Raw genomic sequence first — 17,478 nt, forward strand, 5'->3', positions numbered from 1 at the left:
GCCACGGGGCCGGCCCCTGCTGTTGATTTTTAATTGTTTGTCTCACTGCGGGGTTATTGGTGGCACCTTGCCAAGGTCATCTACCCACATGCCACAAGCAGCTCTCCTGTGTACTTTCCCTAGCTGGCCAATAGACAGTCCAAAGCCAGTTGGTCATCAGGACCACAGCTGCCAGGAAGTTTTCCTTCCTAGAAACATTATGAAATACCAGCTGTCAAGTACATGGGTTTTGAGTGTTTTAAACATTTCTTGATTGGCATTAATGATGTGAGTTTGTTGAATTACATCATATGTGCCCAGGTCAGTGCATGTGACCAACCACAATGAGAATGTGAGTACAACTGATAGGAAAATAGCACATGTGTGTTGAGATGGGCCAGAAGGGATTTTGAAGGTGGATGCCCCAAAATGAAATATTGACATCCGGGGTACAGAGCACAGGTGATGTTAGGAGGAAGACCCAGGAGTTGGATATAATAGTGGTGGGCAGTGGGCACGATTACAATAAACGAATGACCTGTGAGAGTGACTATTTTGACAGGAATGTCTGGTATAGAAAGGCCTCTACTTATAAGGTGCCAGCAAACCTCATGATCAGAACAAAGAAATGGGCCCTAAATGCTGGGGATTGAATCAAACTATGTCTTGAACAGCAGGAAGACCCATTGAGAAGGTGGCAAGTTTTGTCTAAGTAGGCCATTCTGGCTTCTATGAGGGCTGTAGCCTGGGGCTCTGAAAGCAGTAAAAGTTCCACTGAATGCCTTTTTGAAGAGCCCAGTGTTGTATATTTGGAGAAATGAGTTGATCACATCATAATATCGTGGGAAGTCCTGCATTTTGGCTTCAGCAGAGACATGACTGATAGGATAAGTAAGTAATTTGTTTATATGAGTATCTAACATGGTCCAATCATAGCAGGAAACCCAGCAGAGAGGGTGAGGGGCCCTATAAATTCTATTTGCCATCAGCTGTAGGGACCCCTTCCCCATCCTGGAAATAAATTGCATTGCCTGTATTACCAGAGGCATGTGTTTTCATATCAGGTGCATTGGTCAGTCACTAAATTAGCCATGACAGAGGAGGAAGGAATTCTTTTGCATTCTGCCTTGACATTTGGGACAGAGGCCCCTCAGTGAGTTCATATTACACGGGCCCACAGGGCCACAGTTAATACCATAAGATTTGAGGTGTCAGTATGAGTCTCAGAAATTTGACTCAATTTATCACTCTCAACATTGAAATGAGCCTTTGCAGATTGAGGTTTAATATGCAAAAAATTAAGAGTAACAATGATTTATACTTGGGTAATCGTGAGGCAAGATATTCCTAAAAGTGTTTATCCCAAAGGGGGCCACCTTGGATAAGGAGTTCTTGTAGCTATTGGTGGGACCAGATTGTAAGATCATTGGCAATGGCCACAGGATCTATATAGATGTGACTGTTGGCCAGGGCATCCTGTAGCTCTGGCATGATGGCAGAATCTGACTCACTGAGCTGATGCGTGGGTGCTGTCTTCTTTCACGGGTGGCCTGTTGGATCTGGAGACAGAAGACAGCATCTCTCCAGTGGACTCCATTGGTGGCACACGGTCCATAAAGTATATGAACTCTCCTGGTCACTCATGTGATCCCAAGGAACTCCCCAAGTGTCCAGTGTGTCTAGAAAAGGGGTGATTCCTCCAAGACGATCGCATCACTCAGAGGACAGGGGAACACACTTCCTCCTGCAGGTGGGGGACACTGGAGGTCCCATTTTTGCCTCTATCCTGTGGGTACCAATATCTTTGCAATGAGGAGGCCTGTGTGGTGAAGCAAGACCGATGGGTGCTCCTTTCACAACCCAAGGGAAAGCGGAAAGCTGTCTGCACTGGGTCATCAGCTCGGGGTCCGTGAGAGCTTCCATTTCCAGAAAGCCTGCGTCTGTCGCCAGCAGTGGCTGCTCTAAATGTGTTTAGCACCAGACTGAGAAAACTTTCATGCACCAGAATGTCCCGGGCAATTTATGGCCATCAGGGGTGTCTGAGAGCCTCTGGGAGGCAAGAGAGGAGGCTGCTGAAGCCTCTGTGCTGTCGGAGTCTGGGGAGGGAGACACCATGGAGTGCCTGTGATTTGGTCAGATGCTAGAGCCATTGTTTCCCCAAAATTGGTCAATTTCTAGGTCTTTTGTAAGTAAGCAAGTAGAGAAAATAATTAAGGGATTGTTGGAGCTCAGGGGCACGTGCTCGTGACATGATTTATGCCACTGCTTCTTCCACCCTCTCACCTCACAGCCCCCTGCTGTGCTGCAGAGAAATTTTCAGAAGGGACAGTCGTGGATTTCCAAAGAAGTTGCCGGGAGGCAGGCACAGGGTTGCCTTGAGCTGGGAAACATACGGCTGGAAATGGACTCAGGACTGCAATGGAAAGACATGATGCTGATGCCTATGGATTAGATCCCACTTGGGGAGAAGTGTGGGAGATGCCTGCATGTTTCAGAACCACAGTATTTCCAAAGATCTGTCCACGAACCTGATTTAAACTCAAAGACAGATTCCGGGAGCCCTCACTTCACTCCTAGTTATGAGTCTGAGCTGAGGGCAGGTGCAGCCGTAGGGGGAGTTTGCTCAATTAAGATGAGGTTGCAACAAAGGCCTGTTGGGGACTGAATCCTCCTTCCCAGTCCTTCATTCTTCCCAAGAGGGATCCCAAGGTGGAGGAAAGAGGTGTTGCACATGTAAAATTCAAGGTTCAGGAGAAGTTAACATTTTCCCAGCACGGGGAAGCATTTTTGTTTTCTATTAATTGTTTTGAATATATATATATATATATTCTATGTTAAATGTAGTTGTGAATTTTCACAAATGTATAGTAACACCACCACTAAAAGATGGAGAACACTCCATCACCCCAAAGGAACACTCTTGGGGTACCCTTTCTACTAAACCTCTCCAATACACAACTCAGCACTAAAAAATGGAAAAGACTGCATTTCTTTTGCTCTTTAATATACTCACAGCTGTTACTTTCCTTGCTCCTCTTCCACAACATGTGCTGGAAGTCCAGGCATATGGAAATGAGATCTGTGAACAGGAAATGGGCTCCTGGGCTTTGCAGGTTGTTGAACAAAAAGCTTCCAGCTCCTCCTGCTATAAAAAGACATTAAAATTTCCCATATCTCCTTTCATACTAAAATAGGAAATTACTCCAAATGATACAATCTGTCAACTCAATTATTCCTTGCATGACTACCTTCTAAACATCCACAGTTCTCTTTGGGGTTTCCACTGAGAGATCACATTGAACATGCAGAGTTATCACTGTACTTACAGAATAAACTCAAGGTGGTTACCACAGTGCAGATGAACAGACCTCTTGCTTTAATTGGGAGGATCTCCATGGTTTAATGGTGGTATATATTGTCTCAGTTTGAATAGCAGCAAAAAGAAAATGCCAAATACTGTACTCTGATTTTTAGTGAGGGTGACTAAGGCAAGACATTCCTGGAATTCTTTTACCACAAAGGGGCAACCCTTTGAGAATCACCCAAGAGTGGTGAACATGTGCAGATGGGGACGAGTGTTGGTCGGTGCTAAGATGACTGCTTGATGTATGGTCAGTGTGATGACCCTTGGGTCCAGTCCTTCATCAGAGATGTCCCAGGGGCCGGCCCGGTGGCGCAGCGGTTAAGTTCGCACATTCCGCTTCTCTGTGGCCCGGGGTTTGCCACTTCAGATCCTGGGTGTGGACATGGCACCGTTTGGCAAATGCCATGCTGTGGTAGGTGTCCCATGTATAAAGTAGAGGAAGATGGGCATGGATTTTAGCTCAGGGCCAGTCTTCCTCAGCAAAAAGAGGAGGACTGGCGGTAGTTAGCTCAGGGCTAATCTTCCTCAAAAACAAACAAACAAACAAACAAAACAGAGATGTTCCAATTAAGACATGAAAGGCAGCAACTCTGCCTGAGCTCCATCATTTATGAGTGTGGTGATGTCATCCCCAAAGTCTATGGACTCCCATTGCTTTTCACTCAGGGAGCCCTAAGGAGCTCCCCAGGGAGCCTGGGGGTCTGGGAAAGGGATGACCTCCTCCAACACCATGGCACCTGGCAGGAGACTGAGGACAGGGAAGACCACCCCCTCCTGCAGGTAGGATATCCCAGAGGGCCCACGTTTGGCTCCATCATGTCTCAAGGGGGTCTCTGTAGCCATGCTGAGCTCTTGGAGTGCTGCTTCCAGGTCCCAAGGCAAAATGGACTGCTGGATAGATGGTCCCATGCTCAGGGCCATCTACTTTCAGGATGGCCTCATAAGTAGAGGTCATTGCAGCTCTAATGGCATGCAGCATGGGGCTTAGGGCAGATTCTTGCATCAGAAGCCCATGGACAACTTAAGGCCATCATGGGTACCCCAGGAGGCATGCCAGATGGTCACTGAGGCCTCTATAGTGAAGGAGTCTCTGAGGGCAATAACTGGAGTGTTGGTTGTATGACAATTTGAAGAATCTCCAGCATTTTGTGCTGGGGGCACCCTTTCAAGTTGGCAGATTTGCACGTAACAGCACAAAAGGGCTCAATTAAAATTTGTATACAAGAAATATGTTACCTCTGGAACAACAAAAGAACCTAGCAGGTGTTGTGGCTATGAGGGGAACAATAGCTATTTCTTCATAGTGTCAGGAGGGAGCAGGTCTCAGATTATCAAATAATCTCCAGAAATTTAACAGTTGTCAGAACCTCACATCATATGAGCAGCAATGTCCCATCCAGTTTTTGTGAGCTCCTTTTTTCAATATTTGTAAGTCCTGAATGTCCTCAGAGGACATGTCATTAATGTAACATTGTACCTGTGTTCTTGGACACACCAGGATGCAGTTCAGACCCCGCCTGCAATGACTGTGGGAGGGCACAGCTGTGGAAGATCCACGAGGATAACCCAGTAAAGGGGCACCATGTCCCTTCAGAGGGGAAGGCCAAGTGCAGCTGAGAGGCTGAAAGGCTGAGAGACCTAGCCAAATCTGTGACAGCAGAATGTTTACCAGTTGCTGACTGGATGGAGTTAGTGATTTCTATTATGTTGGGGACAGGGTATAGATGTCTGTTTGTTGTAACCACAGCCTGAAGTTTGCAGTAAACCAATGTGAAGTGTCATTCATCCTTTCCAGGTTAAGAAGAAACCAAATTCAACCATTCAAAGGAGAAGCACTGGGAATAATGAACCCTTTACTAAACAGGTTTTGCATATGGTAATTTTTCAAGGCTTTGTGTATTTACATTGGGCCATATTAGCTACTTTATTTGTGGGGTAAGGTCATGGGGTTCCATTTTATCAAGCCAATTTGTAAGTGGCAAAGACTTGATTTAATTTTAATTCTTTTTGTGCGTGTAAGGAAGATTGGCAGGCTCTGAGCTAACATCCGTGGCCAATCGTCTTCTATTTTATGTGGGATGCCACCACAGCATGGCTGGATGAGCAGTGCTAGGTCTGTGCCTGGGATCCAAACCAGCAAATTCTGGGCCGCTGAAGTGGAGTCTGTGAACCTAACCACTCCCACCGAGCTGGCCCATTAATTTTAATTCTTGATCATTGGTTCGAACTTTCTAGCTCATCATTGGATACTTTAGGACCACGGATGCTATGACTATGGAGAATTTAGGTTAAGACCATAGTTCTGAAGGTTAAGGAGAAACATTTGTCCTATTTGTCTCCTATATTATATTCATTAATGCCCTGAAGATCATCAGGGACACCTTGCTTAAATTTAGTGGGACCCCAGGTATAACTGTAATTTCAGACCTAGTGTTGATTAACTGCTTGAAGATTTCTGAATTCGTGCATTACATCAGAGAGCAAAATTAATTCAGACCCTGTGTTGTAGAGGCCCAGAAGCCAAGCAGTGTACCTCTATCTGTTCTGCTACATAAATTTTTAGTATATTTGGATTTCTAATTGGGTCAAACTGTGGACCTTTCTTTCAGTATTTTTTTCTTTTGTTCCCTCTATCTTGTCCTTCCCTGTTTTGTTTTTTTGGTCAGTGGATATACTTCAGGGGAAAGGGTGTCCTTTCTACCCTGGTATTTATATGTTTTTCTTCCCAAGAGCCTCAAAACAGTGCCACCAGGGTTAGGAGCCTCCCCGATGACAACTGGGTGCTTTAGTGAGTTTAAGGTCCCTGGACTCAAGTCAGGTTTGAACTAATCCCTTTCCTGTGCCACAGGGGTGCCATGGGTGTTGTCCCCTAGAACCCCAGGGTCAGGATCTTTGTGGCAGTAGAGGCAGAGGCAGCAGCCGAGGTACTTAAGGGTCCTGGGAAGTCCTCTGGTATTAGGGCGTGGACTCCACCGGCCATCTACTGGCTGCCCTTTCCCTCTCGTCTCTTTGTCTTTTTAAATGACAGCTGTTTCAGGAGTGACCAGTGATGGACTCACCTCTTACACAGGGTATAGTCCTCTTGTGTCATCCCAATCCCTGGGGTATGTCAGGGCCAATCCAGCCTCTGTCACAGCTTCACTCTAACACACAGATAAATCCTGACAAAGACATTGACCCAGGACTCATGTAAGGAGGCCCCAATCCTGTAGCCCTGCTCTGAAATGCCTATAAAGTCTCAAGATTGCCAGCTCTGCTCAGCTGAACCTAGAACTGAGGTTGGTGGGTCAACAATGCAACACGGGGCAGCACAGCTCCCAGCACGAGCTCCCCAGCAAACAGGAGCCCACAGCACATGCCGCCACCAGGCAGCAGAGCAGGGGAGCAAGTCAGAGCAAGAGAAGACAGACCCACGGGTGGGGTCATGTCTGGACATGCTGCTCAGGGCGCCAACTGTTATGGTCCCTGCAGAGGGGTGGTTCCCTTGTTGAGACTGATGCCAGGGTGGCACGCGCGCGCGCACACACACACACAGAGGGGAGGAAAAGGCTTAGGACTCACATCATAGAGGTCTGAGTGGAGGGCAGGGCCGGCCTCTCAAGCAGCTCTGACTGGGCTCAGAAAGCAAGGAATGGAGCCTGGCCTGGGGCTTCACTGGGCCTGGGGGTGGGGCCGGGGCAAGAGCTCTGCACACAGGCAGGGGCTGGGGTGGCGGGAATCTCCTGCCTGCTCTAGAGGAGAGAGCACCCAGGCTTCTCCTCAGCTTGTCCAGGTGGGGGCACAAGGGGAAGAGGGTGAGTGAGGCTTAAGCTGTGAGCAGTCACCCAAAAATGTGGAGTTTGACTGCTCCTTACAAGGACAGATGTGGGTAGGAAAATATGCACTTGCGATTACTTGTTTTTATATAAAGAAACACTAACAGCAGGCTCAGAACATAATCAAAACTGCATTTGGCGGTGGCTGGAGTAACAGTGCTGGAGGGGACCAGGATATGTTGGCCGTGAGTCTTCTTAGGTTAGACTTGACTACCTTACAGATTTATTTTAAAAAATAGAAATTTACATAAACTATATTTTACTATTTAATAGTCTTTTACTTAATTTTAAATTTTGTACATAGGAAACCATTCTAAGATTTAATTCCCTTAAATACTGTTACAAAAGTGCAAACCACAAAGTGAAAATTTTGAAATCTCTTTCTAACTACAAGGACATGGGGCATCCTAGTTTGTCCTTCCCCTCTATCTCACACTGGGGTGTTCTCAGGAATAAGCAGCATGTTATAATGCAAGAGGGACTTGACTTTAGCCCCTTAAATGTATTGGATTTTCAAAGATTTACATAAGCTTTCAGTATTCTCCCTCACATTAATTAAAACAGGAATTCAACTGCTTTAGCCTCTTAAATTTCTATGTTCTCAAGGGACAAGCACACACAAAAATTGGTCTAAAAATGAAAAATGTGCTCAAAAACTTAATACATTTATCTCATATCTTGAGTTTCTCTTGCCTAAAAGGAACAAAAATTCTATTTGATTTCACAGTTTTCTTGCTTTGCTCACCTCCTATCTCTCCATCAACTTACAGTCTCAGGGCCCAAGTGCTAAGGGAAACTAGAGCAAAAGGGCCGCACTAGTCCATCGATAAAGGAATCCAAAGGAAAGAAACACAAATACTGGAATCAGCTCAGATGAGCAGCCTGCTTCCCACAGGACAGAAAGAAAGCCACGGTCAGAAGGTCCCGTGTTCCTGACTCTCCTGGTGGAGACAGAGCCCTGGAGGGGGTCAGTCCCTGGAGAAGGAGGGGAGGGCACCTGAGCAGCCACAGGAAGGAGCTCTGGGAGCCCCACACACCCTCCCCTCCCCAGGGAACAGTGCACATGCTCCCTCTCTCAGGCTCCATTCTCACAGTGAGGAAACTCAGCTGGATCCAGTTTAAGGTTCTGACCCAAATGGACCCCAGATGAATGGGCCCTAACCCAGGACACAGAGCTCCTGACTCTCACAGACTTTCTCAGTGTAAACGAGCTACTCTCTGAGTGCACCTACACTGTGGATGCAAAACTCCAATTATGTCTAGAAACAGGCCCAAGGGAACCACAGGGATAACCTCAGAAAGGGTGTCACTCCCCACCCCAGGAGCACGTGCACCCCCAGCTTTCTCTGCAGCTGCAGGAAGCCTCTGCAGCTCCTCTCAGGATGAAGGCTCCTTCCATGGGGGTGTGAGCAGTAGGACACCTGCAGGGGAGGCTCCCCAGGAAGGACAACTGGGCCTTCAAGGCCTTCCCTCTGCAGGCCCAGGGGGGCCTTAGCTTGGGTCACTGCTCTCAGGTTCTCCTCCCAATCGAGTTTTTTTGGACCACCACTCATATTTTAAATACACAAACCCAGTGTTTGAACAATCCAGCTAAAATAGTCAAACCAGTCTTTATATGAAAATGAGGGAAGAAAACTGTATGGCAATTTGCAGGCTCAACAAGAAACCCCACCAGAATGTATTGCATTCTGGAAAAAAAGATGTTAATTAATTATTATTTCTGTGACGAGCAATTTTTTTTCTAAACTATTAATCCTACTTGAACACTTCAGGTCTACATGTCTAAGTGTCCTGATTAGTTACCCCGAGGAACTCAAGAGTGGGTTTGGGTATTTTAACTGTTGTTCCAAATTGTTCTTTTTCCTTTTGTTAAGTTAAGGAGATGCCATCACCAACCACCCTGGACCAGACCAAGCCTCACCATGAGAGCTACACCTATGACCTTTGCCTTATTTTTAATAAGATCTCTCCAGGAGGACCTTAGGCCTTATTACCATCGCCTGCAGTGTACAGGGAAGCACTTTTCCAGCTGAGCCTGCGCAATGGAATACCCACCTCTCCCTTTTGAATATTCATTCCCCATCCCAAATAAATGTCCCTGCTTCCCTTTGCTCAGGGAAGCCATGACTTTGGAAGTGATTCCACATGGTCTCCTATTTGCCCCAAACTTACCTTACTTTGTGAAACAACTACCTCTGGTGGAGAGCCGGAATTAACTTGCCCGGAGGTGAACCCACTCGTTCGGTAACATAAGCTCTGGAAATCCAATTGAACTCACCCAAAATAAAAGAACAGACCTCAGAATGTTACTATGACGCTCAGGGGAGAAAAAAAAGTTTTTAAATCATGCAATGAAAAACTGAAATATTTTATTTTTTCCAAAATTTACCTTTTTCTCCCTCTTTGGAGCTATTTTATATTGTTTTTCAAGCTGTATTGATTAAGTAAATTTTTATTCATTGGAAAACTGAGACGAAATTTAAGTGACCATATATTTTCATTTGACAAACCCCAGGGAGGGGCAGTGCTGACAGGACAGATCGCCCGGAAGTTTCTCAAGAGGAACCTGCAGCAAAGGACTGCCAGCTGCGCGTTGGCGCCCAGGACGCAGCCTGGAGGAGAGGCGGGAGGAGCTCGCACCACGCGCCTCCAGGGGGATGCGCTACTTTCTCTCAAGAAAAACATCCACGAACGAGGAATAAACCCTCTTAAAAGAGCCGCCCACTGACTACGGAAAAGTGATAAACAACTAAAATATCGGGTCTGTTTGTGGTTGATAATTATGCTGTGAATCGGAGACGGGAAGTTGGCGTTCGGGAACGTGAGGAGGGATCTGGAAATTTAGGGATTTATTGTCGGTCCTGGAAGAGCTGGGGGGACAGGGTCGTGGATTGGAGACCCTGCTCCCCAAACGTTTAGGAAACTCAGGAGAAAACGGGTCCCCTCCGAGGAGAAAGGAGGCCCTGGGGACCCACAGACCGCAGCCCCTCCGCGCACGGACCCCGGAGACCGAGACCCGACTGTCCTGCGGGCCCTCCCGCGGGCCCCGCACCGTCTGGGACACGCTGGGCTGCGGGCGCACAGCGGCCCAGAGACGCTCGGGCCCAAGTCGCCGCGCGCAGGCACCACAGGACGCCCGGGGCCCGGCTGCCGGCCCCGCCCCCACGCTGCGGCCGGAGGGACCTGAGGGCCGAGCTGCGCCACCGCGGACTCAGGGCCGCAGACCCCGGAGGGTACCGCGGGAGGCCGTGCCCGCCCCGCCGCTTCCCACCAGCCCCTCCTCCCGCGTCCTCACCCCGGGGCCGCACACTCACCATTCCTAGGGCTCCTGTGTCCCCTGAGTCTTTCCTACGACCCCCACGGCCAGTGCAGGTCACAGGGTGACAGGGGCTGCGGCAGAGCCCCAGGACCGTTAACGGCAGGAGCGGGAAGGGAAGGCCACGTTGGGCCAGACACGCCTTCCCCAAACCCTGACTCCGCCAGAACTCTGAGCATTTCTAGGTTTCCTGGGTTGTCGGCCACCCCTCTCCCCCTACGACTCCCGTGGTCGCTACCGGTCACAGCGGGACAGAGTGGGCAGCAGAGTAACCTGGGGAACTTAAGGGGAGGCGCCCCTGATCCCAAGGTGGCTTGAACGAGTGGCTGCCTCTGGGAGTTGCGGAGAACTGCCCCACCCACCTGCCCAGCGCTGCCGGATTGCCAGATCCCAGACCTTGCCCCTTCGTCCCTGAGTCACAGCTACCTGAAATTAGTGTCTGAGCCCAGTGCCAGCCAGAACTCCTCCTCTACAGGAACGTTAGCATTGAAAGGTAGTGCTGGGAGGGGACTCCCGGATCCGTCTTTATAAACACACACAACTGAAACTCACCTCACCATATGCATTAATTAGTCTCTCTCCATGTTGATCTTTGCTGACAACTTGGGTCTGACATAGTTTTACCTAATAGTTACACAGGCACAGACGCCAGGAGGGCATTAGGTGAGCATCTACTAGAACTTCAATCAGGTTCAGAAAAAGAGCATAGGAAGCAAAAACAAGCCATCACTTCAGAAGAAAAATGACTTCTGGGTATACAGAATGGTTAGCTTTAGAAAACATTTCTGACATGAAACTATTTGTATCCCATGGAGAATATAAGCAGGGACTCTTTCTCACCCATAGTTAAATCACTCTCTGTGGTCGTGATCCACTCCTTTCTTGTGGCTACACTATTTAATCCATCTATAATGAGACATCAGAAAACTGGGCTGCATCTAATAATCATATCACTTGTTGAGTCTATGATACTAGACGGTCACATTCATTGACAGGCATCCTCTCCGTATAGTCTGCACAGATACCATATGTGAACATTTCCTCTCCCAATTCCCTGAGGACATGCTCACCTTTGATATCATCGCAAAGAGCCCCACCCAAGTCCCCTGGAACTTCAGCAGTAATTCCACCATGCCCAGGGACAGAAGGATCCCTGGAGGCCATCGGACAGATGGAAACTGAGGGGCAGGGACAAAGAACCACAAGTGATCTCGATGAAGAGAGAAAGGAAGGCCCAGCTTGCAACTAGTGTTCATCTAGTATGTTCAACTAGTATGAGGGGCACACTGCTGGGCAGTGAAATCATCCCTCAGTCACCCATCCAATGCAGGAAGAAAAGTTCTGTGGGTATTCAGCATCAAGCACTGAGAGATGGAGAAGATATTTCCATTTCATTATCTGTTTTTCATCTTCCCTTTAAGAACTATTTGGGAAATAATAGTGTAGAAGCTGGTTTCCTGGAAATCACTCTGATTTTGAATTCTGTGTAGGTTACATCATGTTCACTACCCCAAAATTAATTATAATCCATCACCACACATGTGCCTAATCACCCCTTTTACCCTCCCCGCTCCCCACTTCTCCTATGGTAACCACCAATCCAATCTCTGTTCTATGTGTTTGTCGTTTTTATCTTCTACTTATGAGTGAGACCATATGGTATTTAACTTTCTCCCTCTGACTTATTTCACTTAGCATAAGCCCCTCAAGGTCCAACCATGTTGTCACAAATAGCCAGATTTCATCATTTCTTATGGCTGAGTAGTATTCCACTGTGTATATATGCCACAGCTTCTTTATCCATTTGTCCCTTGATGGGCACCTAGGTTGCTTCCAAGTCTTGGCTATTGTGAATGAAGCTACAATGAACATAGGGGTGCATGTATCTTTATGCATTTGTGTTTTCAAGTTCTTTGGATAAATACCCAGCAGTGGGATAGCTGGATCATATGGTAGATCTATTCTTAATTTTTTGAGGATTCTCCATACTCCTTTCCATAGTGGCTGCACCAGTTTGCACTCCCACCAGCAGTGAACAAGGGTTCCCTTCTCTCCACATCCTCTCCAACACTTGTTGTTTCCTGTCTTGTTAATTACAGCCATTCTGACTGGAGTGAGGTGATATCTCATTGTAGTTTTTTTCTTTCCTGCTTTTTCTCCCCAAGTCCCCCCAGTACATAGTTGTATATTTTAGTTGTGTCCTTTGAATTGTGGCATGTGGGACGCCACCTCAGCATTGTCTGACAAGTGGTGCCATGTCCTCGCCCAGGATTGGAACCAGCGAAACCCCAGGGCGCTGAAGCGGAGCATGGGAATTTAACCACTTGGCCGCGGGACCAGCCCCTCACTGTAGTTTTGATTTGCATTTCCCTGATAGCTAATGATGTTGAGCATCTTTTCATATGCCTGTTGGCCATCCGTATATCTTCTTTGGAGAAATCTCTGTTCAGATCTTTTGCCCATTTTTTAATTGGGTTGTTGGTTTTTTGTTGTTGAGATGTACGAGTTCTTTGTATATTTTGGATATTAACCCCTTATCTGATATATGGTTTGCAAATATCTTCTCCCAATTGTTAGATTGTCTGTTCGTTTTGTTGATGGTTTCCTTTGCTGTGCAGAAGCTTTTTAGTTTGATGTAGTCCCATTTGTTCATTTTTTCTTTTGTTTCCTTTGTCTGGTCAGACATGGTACTTGAAAATATGCTGCTAAGAGCAATGTCAAAGAGTGTACTGCCTATGTTTTCTTCTAGAAGTGTCATGGTTTCAGGTCTTACATTCAAATATTTAATCCATTTTGAGTTGATTTTTGTGCATGGTGTAAGACAATGGTCTACTTCATTCTTTTGCATGTGGCTGTCCAGTTTTCCCAAAACCATTTATTGAAGAGACTCTCCTTTCTCCATTGTATGCTGTTGGCTCCCTTGTTGAATATTAGCTGTCCATAGATGTGTGGGTTTATTTCTGAGCTCTCCATTCTGATCCATTGGTCTATGTGTCTGTTTTTGTATCAGTACCATGCTGTTTTGGTTACTATGGCTTTGTAGTATGTTTTGAAATCAGGGAGTGTCGTACCTCCAGCTTTGTTCCTTTTCTTCAGGATTCCTTTGGTTATTAGGGGTCAGAGCTAATGCTTCTAATAGAGTCCTGTAATGACTATTTTGATTTCTTTTATGGGTGCTTACTTTCCCTTACTTTGAAATCTTCACTGAATAAACACTGTGATAATTAGTTTCCGGCAATTCATGCCTTCCCCACTAGACAGAACAATTTGGTTGATTCTCTCTCCCTCTACCTCAAACACAATGTCAATATTTCAGTCAGACGATGAAAAAAATATTTTTAAAAATACAAACATATATCTTGTCAATGAAAATAATCCATAACCAACCTATAAATCAAAATTGGGATGAGTTTATTATGAGCCAGATCTGAAAGCTAGCCTGGGGCCTGCCTTCCCTAAGGAAGGAAGGGCACCCAAGAAGTGGGTGCACAGAGTGGTTCTATACCATCTTGGAGCAAAGAGGATACATCAGATATGACAGGAATGCTGACACTGATAATAAAGGCACTTTGGGGAGGCTTACTAAGTGTGAGGCACTGCACTCAGCACCACAGGTGGACTGGCTCATTCCTTTTCACCTGCACAGACTTCTAACAGGGAAGCAGCAGCATGATCCTATTTGATAAGAGAGGAAAGTGAGACTTAGGGGAGCTGAGTGACGGGTGTGACTTTACACAGGCAGTCAGGAGGGGGCTCGATTCATCACCAGGCTGCCTGACTCAGACCAAGCTTTGCCACCCAGCACACTTCACCTCTTATTATGAAATTAGGACAAATGGTTCATTGATAGGGATGGACTCCTTTGTGTGAATCATAAACAACTTTGTTCTTCCCCACTAGTCTTATAAAAATCCCCACTGTGGAATAGATTGCCCGTGCCCTTGGTTGAAATCTGGAGATGGTGCCACAGTAATTTAAATCACTTTTTCGTGCCAGAATCCCTTGGTCACTCTCAGGCACAATGACCGTCAGGCCAGCTTGGTACTCAAGGCTTGATAAGTGGTGCATAGGTCCGTACCTGGGATCTGAACCAGAGAACCCCAGGCCTCCCAACATTCAGGCCGCCAAAGCAGAATGTGTGAACTTAACCTCTGTGCCACTGGGCCAGCCCCAGGCTGGATGCTTTCTCCCAAACATGAGGAAAAGACAAGAATATCTGCTCTTGCCACTTCTATCTGACAATGTACTGGAGATTTTAGCTAGAACACTTTTGCAAGGAAAGGAAATACAATGCATTCAGATTGGATAGGAAGATGTAAAAACTATCTTCACTTGCATATGACTTATCTTTTTTTTTTAAAGATTTAAATTTTTCCTTTTGCTCCCCAAGGCCTCCCGGTACATAGTTGTATATTTTCAGTTGTGGGTCCCTCTAGTTGTGGCATGTGGGATGCCACCTCAGCATGGCTTGATGAGCAGGGGGCATGTCTGTGCCCAGCATCTGAACTGGTGAAACTCTGGGCTGCCGAAGCAGAGCCGGCAAACTTAACCACTTGGTCACAGGGCTGGCCCCATATATGACTTATCTTGTGTATAAAAATCTCTAAGGAATCCACTTAAAAATCTGTTAAAACTGATAATTGAGTACAGCACATTTGTATGATACAAGATCAGTATATAAAAATAAATTGCATTTTACATACTGTAATAAACAATCTGATAATGAAATTAACCAAAGAAATCTATTTACAATAGCATCAAAAAGAATAAAATATGAATAAATTTAATAAAAGAAGTAGAAAATAAATACTCTGAAAACAGCAAAACAGCATCAAAAATTAATAAAGATCTATAAGGATGAAATAACTAATGTTGGCAAGGATGTGGAGAAAAGGGAACCCTTGTGTACTGTCAGTGGGAATGTAAATTGGTGCAGCCACTATGGAAAAGAATATGAAGGCTCATCAAAAAATTAAAATAGACCTACCATGTGATTCAGCAATTCTACTTCTGTGTATTTATCCAAAGAAAGCAAAACTGCTAACCCAAAAAGACATATGTTCACTGCATGTGCCCCATGTTCACTGCACCTTTAGTTACAATAGCCAAGATATGGAAACAACCTAAGTGTCCCTTGATGGATAAATGAACAAAGAAATTGTGGTATACGTGTACAACGGAATATTATTCAGTCAAAAAAGGAAGGAAATCTTGCCATTTGTGACAACACGAATGCACCTCAAATGCACACTAACTGAAATGTCAGCCAGAGAAAGACAAACATTGTATGATCTCTTTTATATGTGGAGTCTAAAATAACCCAAAAACCAAACAAACAAAAAAGCCACCAAACTCAGGGATACAGAGAACAGACTTGTAGTTGCCAGAGGTGGTGAGAGGGTTGGAGAAATAGTTGAAGGGGGTCAAAAGGTAAAATGACAGAAGAAAAAAAAGAAAAGAAGTTGTACCGAAAAAAAAATGCATGCTTATGATAATCACATAGTGACACAGAAAAATGATTACATACTTTCATATATTTAAAATTTACAAACTATGCCTCACCGCTATTGGATGGTCATTACTGAATGTGGGTACATGCAAAGGGATGTCAGTTACAGAACTGCAAGCATTCTGAGGTGTGTGGAGAAACATCCTCTTCTAGCCACATTTTCCCTGAAATTAATTTCTAGTAGTAATAACCATTAAACTTTTTTTTATTGCCCAAAATTTGATTTGCATCTTTGGAGATTAAAATTAACGGGGCCAGCCCCGTGGCCGAGAGGTTAAGTTCGCGCGCTCCACTTCGGTGGCCCAGGGTTTCGCCAGTTCGGATCCTGGTCATGAACATGGCACCAGTTCTCGGGCCATGCTGAGGCGGCGTCCCACATAGCACAACCAGAGGCACTCACAACTAGAATATATAACTATGTATTGGAGGACTTTGGGGAGAAAAAGCACGGAAAAAAAAAAAAAGATTGGCAACGGTTGTTAGCTCAGGTGCCAATCTTTAGAAAAAAGTAAAGGGATGAGGTTGGGAGGGGATTTGGCTATTTGGACACTGGCGATCTTTAATAAAGATGAGTGAAGGCCTTGGAGTGATGCCATCCCTTTTCTTGCTCTTTATTTCTCCCTAACCAATCGAGGCAAGAAAAAAAAGAGCGAACCCTAAAAAAAACTACTGAAGATCTAAATAATAGGAAGAATATCCCATGTCCATGGATCAGAGAATATAATACTGTTGAGATGGCAATACTTCTCCGAATGATCTAGATTTTCAACACAATCCCTATCAGAATCTTAGTTGACTTCTTTATAGAAATTGGCAATAATTTCTTGATAAAGGCAAAAGAACTTGGATAATATGAACTTCATTGAAATTAATCACTTTTGTGCTTCAAAGGACACCATCAAGAAAGTGAACCCACCCATGGGAACCCCTGTGCACTTCTGGTGGGAATGCAAAATCATGCTGCCATTGTGGAAAACTGTATGACAGTTTTTCAAAAATCACAGAGCGGGTTCATGTGACCCAACAATTCCACTTTTGAGTATATACCCCAAAGATTCAAAACATGGACTCAAACAGATACTTGTACACCTGTATTTATCGGAGCATTATTCATAGTAGCTAAAAAGTGGAAGCAACCTAAGTGTCCATCACGGATGAATGAGTAAACAGAGGGTGGTATACACATAGAACTGAATCTTATTCAGCTTTAAAAAGAAATGAAATTCTGACACATGCTATAACATGGGTGAACCTTGAGGACGTTATGCTAGATGTAACAAGCCAGTCAAAGAAAGACAAAAACTGTATGATCCTACTAATATGAGATACCTAGAGTAGTTGAATTCATACAGACAGCAGAATGGTGGTTGGGGGCTCCGGGGCAAGGGCAACGTGGAGCTGTTCTTTAACATGTACAGAGTTGCAGTTTTGCAGGACGAAGAGTTCTGGAGATTGGTTTCACAATGTCAGTGTACTTCACACTATGAACTATGCA

General features: G+C 45.5%; 1 long non-coding RNA gene across 1 annotated transcript; it reads right to left on the bottom strand.

The window, feature by feature from the left end:
• Positions 1-1,235: 1,235 nt before the first annotated feature.
• LOC111774283 (uncharacterized) lies at positions 1,236-10,749 on the bottom strand. The gene is made up of 4 exons (XR_002809208.2): positions 10,473-10,749; positions 9,331-9,431; positions 2,993-3,124; positions 1,236-2,392 (listed from the first exon to the last, which is right to left on the bottom strand). It is a non-coding gene; the product is annotated as an uncharacterized lncRNA (long non-coding RNA).
• Positions 10,750-17,478: the final 6,729 nt, after the last annotated feature.

Source organism: Equus caballus, chromosome 7, assembly GCF_041296265.1.
Source record: "Equus caballus isolate H_3958 breed thoroughbred chromosome 7, TB-T2T, whole genome shotgun sequence".
Lineage (NCBI taxonomy): Eukaryota > Metazoa > Chordata > Mammalia > Perissodactyla > Equidae > Equus > Equus caballus.